The sequence below is a fragment of the Sminthopsis crassicaudata genome, chromosome 1 (assembly GCF_048593235.1).
Source record: "Sminthopsis crassicaudata isolate SCR6 chromosome 1, ASM4859323v1, whole genome shotgun sequence".
Taxonomy (NCBI): domain Eukaryota; kingdom Metazoa; phylum Chordata; class Mammalia; order Dasyuromorphia; family Dasyuridae; genus Sminthopsis; species Sminthopsis crassicaudata.
In genome coordinates, this window is record NC_133617.1 from 146,812,943 (window position 1) to 146,828,064 (window position 15,122).

Consider the following 15,122-nt stretch of genomic DNA (forward strand, 5'->3'; position numbering starts at 1 on the left):
TGCAGTGGTCCTCAAACTTTTTAAATAGGGAGCCAGTTCACTGTCCCTCAGACTGTGTGCTGGAGGGCCAGACTATAGTAAAAACAAAAACTATGAATAAATCCCTATGCATGCTGTATATATCTTATTTTGAAGTGAAGACACAAAACGGAATTTAAAATGAAGTAAAGTTGAATCAACAAACTTACCAGTATTTCAATGGGAACTATGGGCCTGCTTTTGGCTAATGAGATGGTCAAAGTCTGGTTCCATATTTGTCACTGCTAGTTGTAACAAGTGATGCAAGTGTGCATCCATTAGTCTTGATCTGGTTGGAGATTTCAAATGTTTCATTCTAGAAAAAGTCTGTTCACAGACATAAGTGCTAACAAAGATGGTTGCCATTTTGAGTGCATGGTTCCTGAGACGAGGATATGTCTCAGAGGGGAGAGATGCATAGAAATTATGATGCGTCTTTCAGAGAGTCACAATTGTGCAGTTCAGCCAGTTCCATTTGGTAAATTGTATCCACATTTTCAACCCAATGAATGGGTTACGGAAAAGCTGTATGTCCTGTTCATGGAGATGAAGCTCTTTAAATCTAAATTGGAACTCCTTTAGCAATTTTTCCAATTAATCCACACATGTTTTGTTTGGGAATGCAATCAGCGGTTTTTCTGCTAACAGATTTTGAGTTGTGGGGAGATGGCAGAAGTTTTCCTCCTTCACTTGTTTGATGAGGAGGCCTAGTTTTACTTCAAATGCTTTGACATGTGATTGCATATCACAGATGAGCTTCCCCTTTCCTTGAAGCTGCATATTGAAATTGTTGAGTAGCTCTGTTACATCTGTCAGAAAGGCAAGGTGCCATTTCCATTCTGCATCACTGAGCTCTGGTACTTCTTTGTTTTTTGAAAGCAGAAAAGTTGTAATCTGTGGAAGTAAGTCATAGAAATGTTTCAAAACTCTCCCTCGACTCAGCCAACGGACTTCTGTGTGATATAGAACATCTTCATACTCAACATTTAGCTCAGACAGAAATTCCTGAAATTGTCTGTGATTTATTGCATTAGCTCTAATGAAGTTAACACAAGATACCACAATTTTCATAGCAGAGTCCCACTTCAGTGATTTACTACACAGTGCTTGTTGGTAGATGAGGCAGTGTATGGCTACTGGATGAGAATGGTTATGTTTGTCCATCTCTTGGTTAATGCGAGCAATTACTCCTTTCTTAGACCCCACCATGTTAGGGGCACCATCAGTTGTCACGCTGGCTAGTTTAGCCCAGTCCAGCAACAAACCATTCATAGTTTGGCAAACCTTTTCATGACATCCTCTCCTGTAGTTGTTCCTTTGATGCTTTGCAGTGCAGCAAGCTCTTCTGTGACTTCAAAATAATCATTCATCCTACAAATAAAAATTAGAAAATAAAAAATAAAAATTGTGCAGATTCACGAACTATAAGGATGATGGAATAATAATAGAAATAGAGAAGTTTGGAAGAGGGGTAGATTTTTGGGAAAAGATCATAAATCCTATTTTGGGTATACTGAGTTTATGATGACTATACATTGGCAATATCTAGAAAGTAGTAGAAAATGCAGGGCAGGAGTTGAGGAAGAACTGGCTAGCTCTAGTAGTTATCTGCATAGTATTGACAATTGGTCCCATAGATGCAGTCACTCTGTGATCCAGGCTTATTGGCTATTTTGGTATTCTTTATACACAACATTCCTCTTATTTACTTGTTGACTGATTGATTAAAAAAGGTCCAGGTTAGATGGAAGGACGTGTATAATGATCTAAGAAAGGATAATGAGAAGTAGCATCAGATAGGAAGATAATGAAGAGAGAGAATAGTGTCATGAAGATGAAAAGAGAATAGTTAGAATAAAAGGGTAATTAATAGTTTTGGATACTGCAGAGAAGTAATGGAGGATAAAGACTAAGAAATACCCATTAGATCAGGGGTCCTCAAACTGCTGAGGATGTTTATGCGGCCTGCCGGGTTATGGCAAAATCAGACTGGAAGTGACATTCGACCTAAACTCACATTAGCAACGCACACTTCCAGCACTGGGCTGAGGCAGCGGAGACAGAGTGTGAGGCGATTAGGAAGTGAGGTGAGTTCCCAGGCCGGGGTATATGGTGTGGGGAAGGGAGAGAGAAGCAGAAGACGGAGAACTGATGGCCCACGGCCTTATAAAGTAATGGAAGCCACCACAACAGACAACTAGCATTTATTATGTGTTTTCTATGGGCTACATTCACCAAAAGAAGTGGAACATCCTAAAGGTTAGCAAAAGATAGCAATGAATCAGGAGAGAAGGTGACATAAAATAGCCAGACTTCAAAAATGAAAAGATCTTTGAGTGACTTAACAATATTCCAAAAGCTGTGATTGGGAACATAGGAGTATACTCTATGGCTCCTACCTCTTTGATTTGGGAATGAGAAAAGCACCATCCTCCACTGGAGAGAGTTTTGAGGGGAAAGTTATGACTAGGGATATTTTTGAGGATGAAGATGATGAGGTATAAAGAGAAGGCAATAAAATCATAAGCAGATAGGGTAATTTGTGCACAGTGAAATGGGGAGAAAGAAGGTGCTCCAAGATTGGGGAGGGAAAGAAACAGGCTAGCAAAGAAGCTTGCTTTTAAAAGTGAGATACCAATTTCCTTATTTTTTGTTTAAGTGCTACATTTATGGTCAGATTATGTGCCACTTGTGTATTGGGTGCAAGAGAATAATTTAATAAGTATGTAAATATATACATATACATATATCCTCATAATATGATTTGATTCAATTCAGTTCAACAGTCATTCATTAAGTCTGTTAGAGATGCGAAGAGAAAAAGAGAAACAATACTGCCCTTAAAGAGTTTACCTTCATTCTACTGAGATGTCATTTATGGGACCTTCAGATCTGATGAGCTTAGAGTGAATGGAAATAAGAAGGATAGAAAGACAGCACCAGAAAAAAATGAAAGAGTGATGGATAAAAGGACATACATCCAGCACAGTAGGTCTGAAAGAGCAGTTGAAGTGGCCAGCTTAAGATCCTTAGGGAGGCAGCAATAAGTATAGGAAAAAATCATCAACAGAAAACAGGCCACCATGCAAGCCCTTGGAAGAATTAGGATACTCCAAAGTTTGCCATGGCTGTGGAAAGGTTAGGTCAGACTTCATCCATGGCAGCAGACAATTCATACACCCTGGAGAGCAGCAATGTGCTTATGGTATATTGTGAAATGATTTACTCCACCAAGTTTGTTTATAAACTATTACCTCATGTGTGTACTGTTAAATGATTCTCCCAAAAGGTCCTTAAAGTATAACACTTCCCCACCTGCCCCAAAACATTCTCCACCACTAATGGTATAAATCCCTGAACTCTCTGGCAATCCTTTGGGTAATTTTCCATTCCCAGAAGACAGAAAAAGACATTAGAAAGATAAAGCCCAGAAAGTTCCTTGTTTTTCTGTCAGGATTACTTCAAACACTGCCTGATGGGAAAACCTCCAGGGCTCCATTCTATAATGAAGTATTGAAGGTACCCAAGCTTGGATTATGTCGCTATACTTCCTGGAATTGACCCAAGGTTAGAACCATTTTTCTAGGTATGAAGGAGTTCTGGTCTCCATCAACTAAGGACAGAACACCAGAAAGAATCAGTAAGTCAATTTATGAAGCACTTCCTAGGTGCCAATCACTATGCTAAGCAATGGGCCTTGAAAAGATTTAGTCCTTCACTGAAAGCTGAGATTTCAGTCCCAAGTGTCCCAGGCTGATGTGATGACATTATTTCCCATAGATCCCTTTATGATAACATTGGCAGGATCAGGACCAAACTTTCAAATGCTAATAGAAAAGACCTAATGTGGATTCAAACATGCTTCAGGTCAATAACGCCAAAGATTCTGGAAAACTTCTTGCCAATGAAGATTTTGCAAAGTAGAAATGAAAAAAAAGGAACTGAAAGTGCATTGGAATGGGTCCCTAATTCTACTTGGCTCTATCTATGGCTCAGGTAACTGCTAATACAGACAAAAGCCCTGAGATTTTGTGTTGAGCTGAAAAATAAACAGGAAACCATTTTTTTTCTAGTGATGGGACATTTATTTGTAGAACTCTTTTGTGTGGCCAATCTCAGTGCCACCACTTGCCAGGCTACTCTTCAAGTCTGCATTTGTAGAAACAAATTAAGCTAGAGAAATTCAACTAATGCTCAGCAATACTTGTTTTCTCTTGTTCACAAGTGAGACTAAAGTGTTTGTTTAAGAGGTTGAGATCTGCACATCTTCCAGTCTGCCAATTGGTCCTAGGGCTTCATCATTAACCATTTTTACCCTGCCAACTTTTACTGCTTCTCAGTTCTCCAAACAGGATCTCCAGAATACATGCTGGAAGCAGATACATCACTTAGGTTAGCTATTCCTGGAACTAGGAAAGCTCCTCTTCACTCTGGTTATGTCATTCAGACTTCAGTCTCATCTCTCTGCCTTTCACCTCCTGTTCTGAAAACTGTAATTAAATCAATATTACCAAAGGTTACAGGATTAATGAATCACCCTATTGTTAACATTGCCATCTTTCTGAATTTCCAAACCATGACTCCCTAGCCTGACCACCAATCTCTCCTGTAGGTGTTATTCCCATCATTGGAATATAAAAATCCTTAAATACAGATACTAGATACATTGCCTTTATATTTGTAATCCCTGTACTTGGAACATAGTAAATGCTTAGAAATGGTTTCATTCATTTGTATATGCATGCATGTATAAATACATGTATAACATACATGTATTGCTGTTGAGTCATATCCAGTTACTTTTTGTAACCCTATTTGGGTTATTTTGTAATCCTATTAGCAAAGATACTGGAATGGTTTGACATTTCCTTCTCCAGCTCATTTTTCAGATGAGGAAATTGAGGTAAAAAGGGTTAAATGACTTGTCCAAGGTCACATGATTGGTGTCTGAGGCCATATTTGGACTCAGGAAGAGTAATTCTCCTGACTCCAAAGCCAACACTCTATCCACTGTCCATATACATATATACATACTTCCAAACTCTCAGTTCCCATATTTTTTACTAGATCAGGACCAAAACATCTGGAGTGAAAAGAGAAAAGAAGTATATGATTAGAAAAGGTACTATTTAATGCCTGGTGTCCCCTTTATTTTCATCTAACTAAAGGAATCACAGAATTTCATAATTAGAATTAGACCTTAGTAATCTTCTAGTCTTAACTGCAAACTAGATAAGACTCCCCTTAAATTCACTCACTGGGCATTCTCTAATGAGGGAAAACTTAGTACCTTTTGACAGACCTTTCCATATGAACTTCCATATGAAAATAATTCTAATGACTTAGAGATTTTTCTTTAAAAGGAGCTTTAATATACCTCTCTCTAGCCTCCATCCATTACTTCTAGCTCTAGTTCATTGGGCCAAGAAAAACATATTTAATCTTTCTTCCACTTAGCAACCTTTCAAATATTCTTCCCTCTCTACAATCTTCTCTTCTCCAGGTTAAGCAGGCAATCAATATTTCTTGAATTGAATTGAACTAAATCTATGTCATGTATTCAAGACCTTCCCCTTCACCAAAATAGTTCCCCTATAGCTTACTAATATCTTTCCTAAAGTGACATGTCCAGAATTACCCACAAAGTTCCAAACCAAAGGACAGAACACAACAACTATCTCTTTATGTCTGAAAGTTATGTCTCTCTTTAGGAGTTAACACACATCAAAAAAGTCATTTTGTCATTTTTTGTGAGTAGGATTGAGATCAATAAAAGCACAAGGAAAAGGTTCCAAGATAATCTTTCCTAGTGCATGTGTAGGTATACACACAAACACACACACACACACACACACACACACACACACACACATGCATGCATCAGCCCCCAAAGCAATTGAATTCTCTTCATTTCAAGGGTGTCATGTCCAAAGTGAACGTCAGCTGAAGGATCCTATTAGTCCATGAACAGATATGCAGCTACTCTCACAGACCTCTCTAAGGCACAGTTCTGTGTCCCGGGTATAAAATAAACTTCAAATTGGTTGCAGCTTTAACAAAAAGAAAAGCTGGCAATGGCTCCTCTTCTAAAGACCTCTGTTTACTGTAGAGTGTTTTAACCATGACGTTTTAATTTCAGAATTTTTTAAATATGTATTTTGTGAGAAGTAAACAGAGATGACTTAACTGGAAATTGAACCTGGGTCTTCTGGCCCCAGGCCCACGGTTCTACCAAGGGGCCAATTGTCTTCTGAAGTATAAATCCATCTGCCCAAACTGTTGTCTTGCCAGTGTGAGCTAAAATGCACATGGTCCCCGTCTGGAGGCCCTCAGGCCAAAGCATTCATCTCTCTGTTGGACCTTCTGCTCCTAAGAAGCTCAGTCGGATTCCTAACACAATCACTGAAAGCTAGATAGTGGCAGTCAGTCCTTCCCCATGTGTTTTCTATGCTTGTCTCCTATATTTACCTCCAGACCCAGGACGATGATAGAAGGAGGTGGAAGATCACTGAGTTTGGAGTCAAAGCCATCTCTGTTATGTGTCTTCAGTTTGTTCATCTACAAAATTAAACAGGTTAGACTAGATAATCCCTAAGCTTCCACCCAGATTCTCCTAAGCAGTTTTAGTCTCTGGCCCAAGCTTGGTTCAGTATTCTTCTCTACCAATTAGACAGTAACCTTAAGAGGTATCCTTGTTTTCCATGAGAGGCAACCTGACATGGTGGACAAAGAACTGTTTAGGAAGATCTATGTTCAAGTCATGCCTTTGACACATACTAATTTTATATAATCAATAGCAAATCATTTAACTTCTCAGTGCTCCAGGCAACAAGGCTGCAAATTTCAGGGGAATTATTTATCTATACATTGATGAAAGAAATTAGTTTCTGGAAGAAGTGAATAATCAAACCACTAGTCTGCACCATACTCCCTTTCATCCTATCCAAAAACTGTCTTCCATGATAAAGTCAATGTTTTAAAAGTAATGTAGCAGAATTGAATAGAATGTTTTGTCATTGATAAGAATGGGCTTAGAGATAAGAAATAAAGAATAGAGATAAATGGATACTTGCATAGATGGAGAAATGTTCATGATCTTAAAGAAATCCAAGGAAATTAAGAGGCATAAGTAAAAAGGGAAAACATTCCAAGCTTTAGGAACAGCCAATACAAAGGTCTAGAGGCTGAAAATGGTATGGCGTGTGAGGAGTAGCAAAGAGGCCAGTCATTAGATCATGAGTTTATTTGGAGGAAGATAAAATGTGAAAAAACTGGAAAATAAAGAAGAGACTAGGTTATGAAAATCTTTAAATGTCAATCAAGAATTGATATTTGAACCTAAAAGTAATCAGCAGCCCTGGGACTCATTGAGAAAGTGAATGACATAGTAATTAGGAAAATCACCTTGGCAGCTGATTAGAGAATATATTGGAGAAGAAAGACTTGAGGAAAGAAGGCTGCTTAGATGGTTAGATGGCAATGGTTCAGGTAAAAGGTGAAGAGGGGACTGAACTGGACTAGTGGCTATATAAGTGAAGAGAAGGAAACATATAAGTAAGATGTAGTAAAGGTGGACTCATTGACAAGACAGCTTCTTGGACTGTAATAGACTGGATTTGTAAGGTGGGTGAGAGTGAGGAATCAAAGAAGACATTGAGATTCCAGATGGAGAAGAAGGTCTAAGATTTTTTTATTTCATGGATGCATGATCTTATTGGTGACTCTTATCCATTTTCTACCTCACATGAGTGACCCCTTCACTATGTAAAAAAGGTGATGGAGGTCTTAGAAGGGTCAATCTTAGGGCAAATCAAGGGAGGTTCTTTATATATCTGCCATGATTTCCAAGTATCTGGAAATTTAATGTAGTGTAGAAAAATTTTCCAGAGAAGGGACAAATTTTTTGCTTTTTCACCCAGATGGTTTGGCATTGTTTGGACACACAAAGGCTTAGGGCTTGGATTAATGAGCAAACACTCATAGTGACATGCATCTTAGCTTCTAAAAATAGGACTACAAATTTTCTTGAGCAACCACACATTGTTCTCTCAAAGCAAATGTTGGAGGGGTTACGTGTAAATAAACTAAAATACACGGCAGCAATGCCCTTTTAAACATGTGTAGACCTAAAACTGAAAGAAAAGGAACGCCTCTGGGTTTGGGCCTACCGAGCCCAATGGACTCAAAAAAATACACATTCGGGAAATGGAGTGTGATTGTGCCAGATCTAAATATGTTTCACAGGCTGAAGTGTAACCCATCCAGGCAGCCTTCATATTGCCACAGGTGCTTCTCAGGGAGGGGGCTGTTTATTTTACAATCTCAAAAGGGCAAGGGGGAGATGGCAGAAATATTGTGTTTGGGGACCCCCCAGAAATGAAACTTAAACCACTATTCAGGGGCATGTCCTTTTTCACAGCTTCTGAGAATTTGTACACCCAGTCTAACTAAGTCCCACAAAGGAAACAATAATAAGTTGTAGATTTTCCTTCTTTTTATTATTTTAATTTTTACAGACTTTTATCCTAAGACACAATCTGCCCTACCATCAACTCCTGGCCTGAAAGGCATACCTTCCTCAGCTCCACCTTTAGAATCTTTTTTCTTTCAGGTTCAGGCCAGGAACCTCCCCTGCAAATAAAAGACCTAGTTCCTCCAAGAACCTTTCTTCACCCCCAATCTTACCCTAAAGTAGCTGACTATATCTCTCCCATGCTCCTATCATACTATGTCACCTTGTCAGGAGTTGACAAGAACTAGAAAATAAAGAACTGGCCTCAGAGTCACGATGATACTGAATTCAAACACTGTTTCCTCTTCCACTAGCTTGGGGAAATAACCTTCAAGGTACCTAACAACTCTCTAAGACTATAAGCACAACAGAGCCACAGGTCTACATCAATAGAGTTCTAAAAGCGCCCTAACAAATGAAATTAAAGGTCCTCAGGGGAGGGGAGGAATTCTAATTAAATATACATGTCATGTTTTTCTAGGAGAATGTAAACTCCTTGGGGGGCAGGAATTAGGTCTTTTTTAAAAATTGTATCTTCAACAATTACAGTAGTAGGCACTTGTTTGTTGGATCAATTCTGAACAAAAAGTTTGTGTCTTTCCTCATTTTATCTGAACTACTTAGTACCTAAAATTTCAGTAATCAAAATCAATTTTCATTTGTGGCTATATAGAGAGAGTATATTCACTTCTTCTCCTCACGTTCTTTTGTTTTGTTTTGTTTTGTTTTTACAGAAAGCAAAACTTTGAAAGAATCCCAGAGTTAGGAGAAATCTCCAAGACTACCTTGAAGACTACAATGACAGGAAACTCACTACCTGGAGCAGCCATTCAACTGCTGGACAGCGCTCATTGTTAGAGAAATTTTCCTTAGATACCCCCAAATCTGCCTCTCAATGACTTTTACCCCTAAATCCAAGAAATATAAGACAGCCCTCTTCCATGTGTCACTACTTCAAACACTTGAAGAAGCTCTATCATGTTCCCCATTCCCTCAATCCCAAATTTTCTCTTCTTCTGGCTATACAATCTAGTTCCTATAATCAATCCCTTAGGGAAGCATTCTGGTTTCTCTAGTGTCCCTATTCTAAAAGCTTTTCTTCTCCATTATTTTATGCGCGCGCGCACACACACACACACACACACACACACACACACACACACATTTCAAAAGTATCAAAATTCTCTTAGCATAGATGTGAAATCCCTTTCTATGATAGTCTGTCTTTTAAGCTAAGAAGTCTCTGACTCTTCTCTGCCAGACATCATCTGTAATTAAGTCCCCATGTTTTCCAATTAAAGCAACAAAAATAAATAATTTCTATCTCTGGTGATATGAAAGGGCATTTCACAGACCTTTTGGGAGGACATGGACAAAAGCCACACTCGATGTGTGGGCATGGACAGGTTGCAATGGGTGTCATTGAATTACAAAACCATTTGAGTATATCTATTGGTATCCCCAAGACAGATTTTTTAATGCCCTCTTGGTTTGCACCCCCACCACTTCTGTTCTTTTGGAAGGTTCAACATAGAAACTGTCTTGGCTTGGTAAGAGAACTGGATTGTTTGTTAAAGAAAAAAAAACAGTTTTTCAAACAACCATGAACAATTTTCCAAGCCAAGCTGAGTTTTTAAGACCTTAAAACATCCCCAGGGGGAAAAAAGAATAAGTTTGTTATTTAAAAATCTGCCCTTCTGAAACATTCAGGTTTATTTCTCCAGCCACGGCAGCTTCAAAGTTGCAACTGACAGCAGGAGAGATGCAATCAATCATGTCTGGTGGGGGGGGTTTTCCACTATTTCTAATAGTTTCCCTGAAATCTTGGACTTCTGGAAAGCACTCTCTTTCTCTTGCTGGGCAGACACATTCTAATGCCTCAGACAGGTCTGCTCCGTGGGAGACAAGGACTTACACAGCCTGGTGGAGCATCCAGCTGCTCACTCATATGCAGGTGGATGAGCTGAGCAGATCCCAGATGCTGTATCTCATAAGTAGTAAGATGGAGCCTGGGCTAGGGAGAGAGAGGAGACCTGAATAAGAAAAAAGGGAAGACATTGGTTCAATTGATTTTCTTGGTTTTGCTTTAGTTGATTTAGTAAAATAGGAAATTTGATGTCTTGATGATTTAGGACTTAGTTGCTTTTTAAGGTCTCCCTTCACAGATTCCAGAATCTACATGACAACTGGTCACAGATTTCACGAATTCATACTTTGAATAGTGAGTTGGGTTAGATGACTTCAAAAGTTCTTTCTGATTCTGAGCTGGTTCTTTTTTTTCTTTTTTTTTTTTTTTTTTTAATTCTATGGTTGAGTTTCATACTTTGTTTGGTTGGCCTTTACTCCACTGAAGTCTATTTAGATGCTTCATCTTAAGAGGCCCTGGGTAGAGTGTTCCAGGGAAAGAAGAGAAATCCAGGTAAAGCACCCTCGGATAGTTTGAGGAAGGAGACAATATGTTAGCTGGAGTCAGTGAGGTGAGGCTACATAAAGAGGAAATGGCATCTGAGCTAAGCCTTGAAGGAAGAAAAGAATGGTAGCAGAAGACATCAAAAGCCACAATGGTAAAAGCACAGATGCTTGAAGTGTCAGATTAGAAGAAACTTTTAGAAGTGTGGCAGAGTAGAAAACATGCTTCTTCAGATTTAAACATCCCGGGTTTGAATTCCAGCTCAGCTGATTATTTCCTATAAGATTTTAAGCAAACCACTTTATTTCCACGGCTGGTTTCCTCAATCTGTGAAAAGAGAGAGTTGGGCCAGATGGCCTCAAAGGTCCCTCCCAAACCTGAATCTATGACCTAGGAAAGTTGTGATCAAATCTTGACAATAGAAAATCCCATCCCAGTCCACCACCCCATCAGCCCATCTCATCATTCACAGTCTGTGATGAATGTATATGACTTTTCCAGTTGCTATTGCTGCTACTACTGATCAAGCCCTTCACTCACACTAGAAAGCCAGAAACTTGGCTGCCAGTTTTTCAGTGACAGACAGGAAGAAGGGACCAGGTTGGATGGAGGCAAAGTACTAAAAGGACTATTTGTAAACTCCCTGGAACTTCCTTCCCCCTCTCCCCCACTAAGGATGCTTTCCATGGAAATTCTAGTTGAATTCACTTTGGCTAAACTGGACACTTTTTGGAAGCCCCCAAATACAAAAGGGAGCAACAGTTTTTTATTCATGTTCAGGGTCCTTACTTTAATTTATTAAAGAAATAAAAACTTGCTTTATGTTTAACTTCAACCAGCTTCCATGCAAAGTGAAACAAAGCTTCCTGAGTGATCCAGTGGTCATTAGACAGGAGGGCTTCTTCCCCATTAATGAGGAGGCCTATTTGATGCCTATATAACATGGGTTTTAATCACTCTAGAGAAGAGGAAAGAAGTTGGCTGCGGAAGGACAAGGAGCGAGCAGAGAGTTTTGAAACTCAGGTCTCAAAGGATCAACTGAGGGAGAGTGTTTGAGTCTGGCAGGGAAAGAAAGGGGCCTGGGCTGAATTCCAGCAAATGCAAAGTGTTACTTTTTAAAGCATTAAAAGGGGACCAAAAAGAAATGGGAGGCTTAGCCCCAGAGTAAGGACACTGACCTTCCAATGCCATAAAAAAAATCAGCCAGGAGGATCATGGGGTGAAGATCACCCCACAGGTTTAGCTCCATCCCCCAGAGTCTAAGTGTTCATTTTAACGAGTTGTGAAGGGCAAGCCGCCAACCCAACAGGCCTCCATGAGACAAATTGATTCAAGGTTTTCTCCTTGAGCCTGCGGCCAGGTTTCCTGAAACAATAGCAGCTGGAGAGGTGCTATTGTTTCATCTCAGTGGAGTTTTGAAACTTCCTTACCCTGGACAAGTGGTTCTCTACTGGGTTCAAATGGGAATGAGAATGCACTTTGGGCAGTAGAAGTGTAACTGATTCTTTTTCATGGCCAGACAAAACTGCCTTAGAGCTTTAAGTGATTCTTAGGAAGCTGGGACTCCCTCCATCCCAATCATCAAAGCCAGCTTTCTGGTTCCTTCATTTACCTTCTGCTAATATTGGTATGGTCTCCAGTCCTCTCTTTCCTCATCTGTAAAACAGGAATGATAATTCTTGCATTTAGTCAATTGACAAGCATTTATTAAGCACTTATTGTGTGTCAGGTACTAGGCACCAGAAATACAAAGAAAGATAAAAATAACTTCTGTCCTCAAGAAGCTGTATGGGACACACAACATGCGAATAGATAGGTACATTCAAGATATAGACAAAATAGGCAAAAGATAATTTGAGAGGGAAAGGCGCTCCTTCTATGGGAGACTAGTTAAAAGTAGGACTTAAACTGGATCATCATAGAATTGTAGATCTAGGCTTGAAAGTGACCTCAGATATGTAGTCCAACCTCTCATAAATGAGGGAAATGGGGCCCAGGTAGATTAAAAGACTTACCCAAAGTTACACAGAAGTAGATTTGAATTCAAATGCTTTGGCTCCAAATAGTGTTCTTTCCATTGTATCAAAAGGGAAATTACTTTGAAAATTTAGAAAGTGTTCTGTGAGTCAATATCATTGAGTGGAAAGGTTTATATAAATTTGGGAAGAAAAGGAAAGACATCCATCAACTGGAGAATGACTAAACAAAGTATGATACATTAGTGGAATGGAGTATTACCATTCTATAAGAAACAATATGAGTGATAAATACAGAGAAGCATGAAAAGAACTATATGAATTGATACCATGAGGTCAACAGAGTCAAGAAAACCATGTACAGAATGACTATAAGGTAAAAAGAGAGACTTTTAATTTTTTTTTGACAATCGTGCTGATTTTTTTTCCTCTTCTTTTTCTCTTTCTCTTTAAAAAAAAGAAATTAGTTGTTTTATGGGATGGCTTTCTGGGACAAACAGGGGAGATACTAGGGGAAATACAAAGATGTTAAAAGAAAGACATTAAAAAGATTTATCTTTTTTTTTAAAAGAAAAGGAAATAAGAGTAATACTCAAATAGTTTGAATTTGAAAAGAACAATTCAAGCTTTGATTACCTAGTTGTTTTAAGTTTATTGTTTAGCTAATACTTTTGACCTGATAAGGGTCTCCTCTTCTTTCCATTCCAACGGAAATCATTTTAGTTCTTATTATGTACAGAGTACTATTTTTTGGTGGTGAGTATACAAAGACAAAATGAAAAACAATTCCTGCCCTCAAGGAGATTACATTCTATATCATACTTTCTTTTCCAAGTATATATATATATACATATATGTATATATGTTTTATATATATATAATATATATATATATATATAATCTTAGTATAAGTCAGGAGAGTCAGGAACATTTATAGTTTGATCAATCATGTTTAAAATCACTCAGAAGCTCTTAGATAAGTTTGGCTGGAGTACTGGGATGCATGATGTTGGGGGAAGTCAGTAGTATAGAGATCATTTGCTTAGATCATAATCTAAGAAAATAAGTCGTTGTTCCCTTGCAAAGCTTTCATTCTCTTAACTGAGTTCACCAAAAGTTAAAGAAGCAAAAAAAAAGTTATCAATAAACAAAAAAAAAAGGATAAAGGAAACTTCCAGGCATTAACTCATTTAAAAAGTTTTAAAGCAATGTTACCACATGCTTTATACATTAGACAGAATCCCAAAGTACAATGACTAAAGCCTAGTAAATGGACCACCAAAAGGTAACAGAGCTATTATAAAAATTTAAGAGCTATTGGGTACTGTGAGTTTTACAGTAGGTCAACTCAGAGTTATTTAGCACATGTTTTTTTTTTGGGGGGGGGGGTTGGGGTTTGGGTTTTTTTGTGTGTGTGTGATGCATTGGGAAAATTCACAGTGCCCAACATCTCTCAAGACTATATTTACACCTGTGTGATACAGAGGAATTATTAATAAGCATAGAGGATAGCTTCACTAATTTGAATGTTTTTCATTTGGAACTCTCAATATTTTGTGTTACATGACAAAGAAATTCAGTGGTTCACCTTCTAATGAGCTTCTCTGATAACTATGATAGAAGACCTAGTCTGTAGCCATCACCATTCTCTTTTTTTTTCACCTTCTTTTTCACTTTGAGAATTTATAATCATCTCTACTTTAAAATGAGAGATCAGCATAGACTGAATGGTAGGGACAGAAAGTACAGATCTCTAAGTAAGGTAAGGGTAGCCAGTGTCAAGAGAAGAAAGTGAAACTTGGGTTTAGAGGATACAAATCATGTGTACTTGCTAATTATATGTACCTAGTATAAATTGTACATTGGACCAAAGTTTACCTTTCCACAGGGGAAAGGGGGTAGAATGTTTTTAATAATATTAAAATAAGGTTATAAGAGGAATTTTTCAACTACTTTCAGATAAAGGCTTTCAACTTTACTAGTCCTTTTTTTTCAACTAACAAACATTTATTTTTCTCCCTCCTACCTTCTCCCTTCATGGAGAAAAAAACCCTTCTTATAAGTAAGAATAGTCCAAAAAAACCCACTTTCATAATACTCTTTGGCATACTAGAATTGAGAATAATGAGAAATGTTCTTTATGAATTATTTTAATATTTTATTATTGTAAAATTCATTAAAGGAGAAAACTAAAGAAAGATTAAAG

The 15,122-nt window shown here is 38.2% G+C and overlaps 1 long non-coding RNA gene across 1 annotated transcript; it reads right to left on the reverse strand.

Annotated features, from left to right (window-relative positions):
• Positions 1-213: 213 nt before the first annotated feature.
• On the reverse strand, positions 214-12,601 carry LOC141553037 (uncharacterized). The gene is made up of 3 exons (XR_012485263.1): positions 12,553-12,601; positions 10,446-10,563; positions 214-1,389 (listed from the first exon to the last, which is right to left on the reverse strand). It is a non-coding gene; the product is annotated as an uncharacterized LOC141553037 (long non-coding RNA).
• Positions 12,602-15,122: the final 2,521 nt, after the last annotated feature.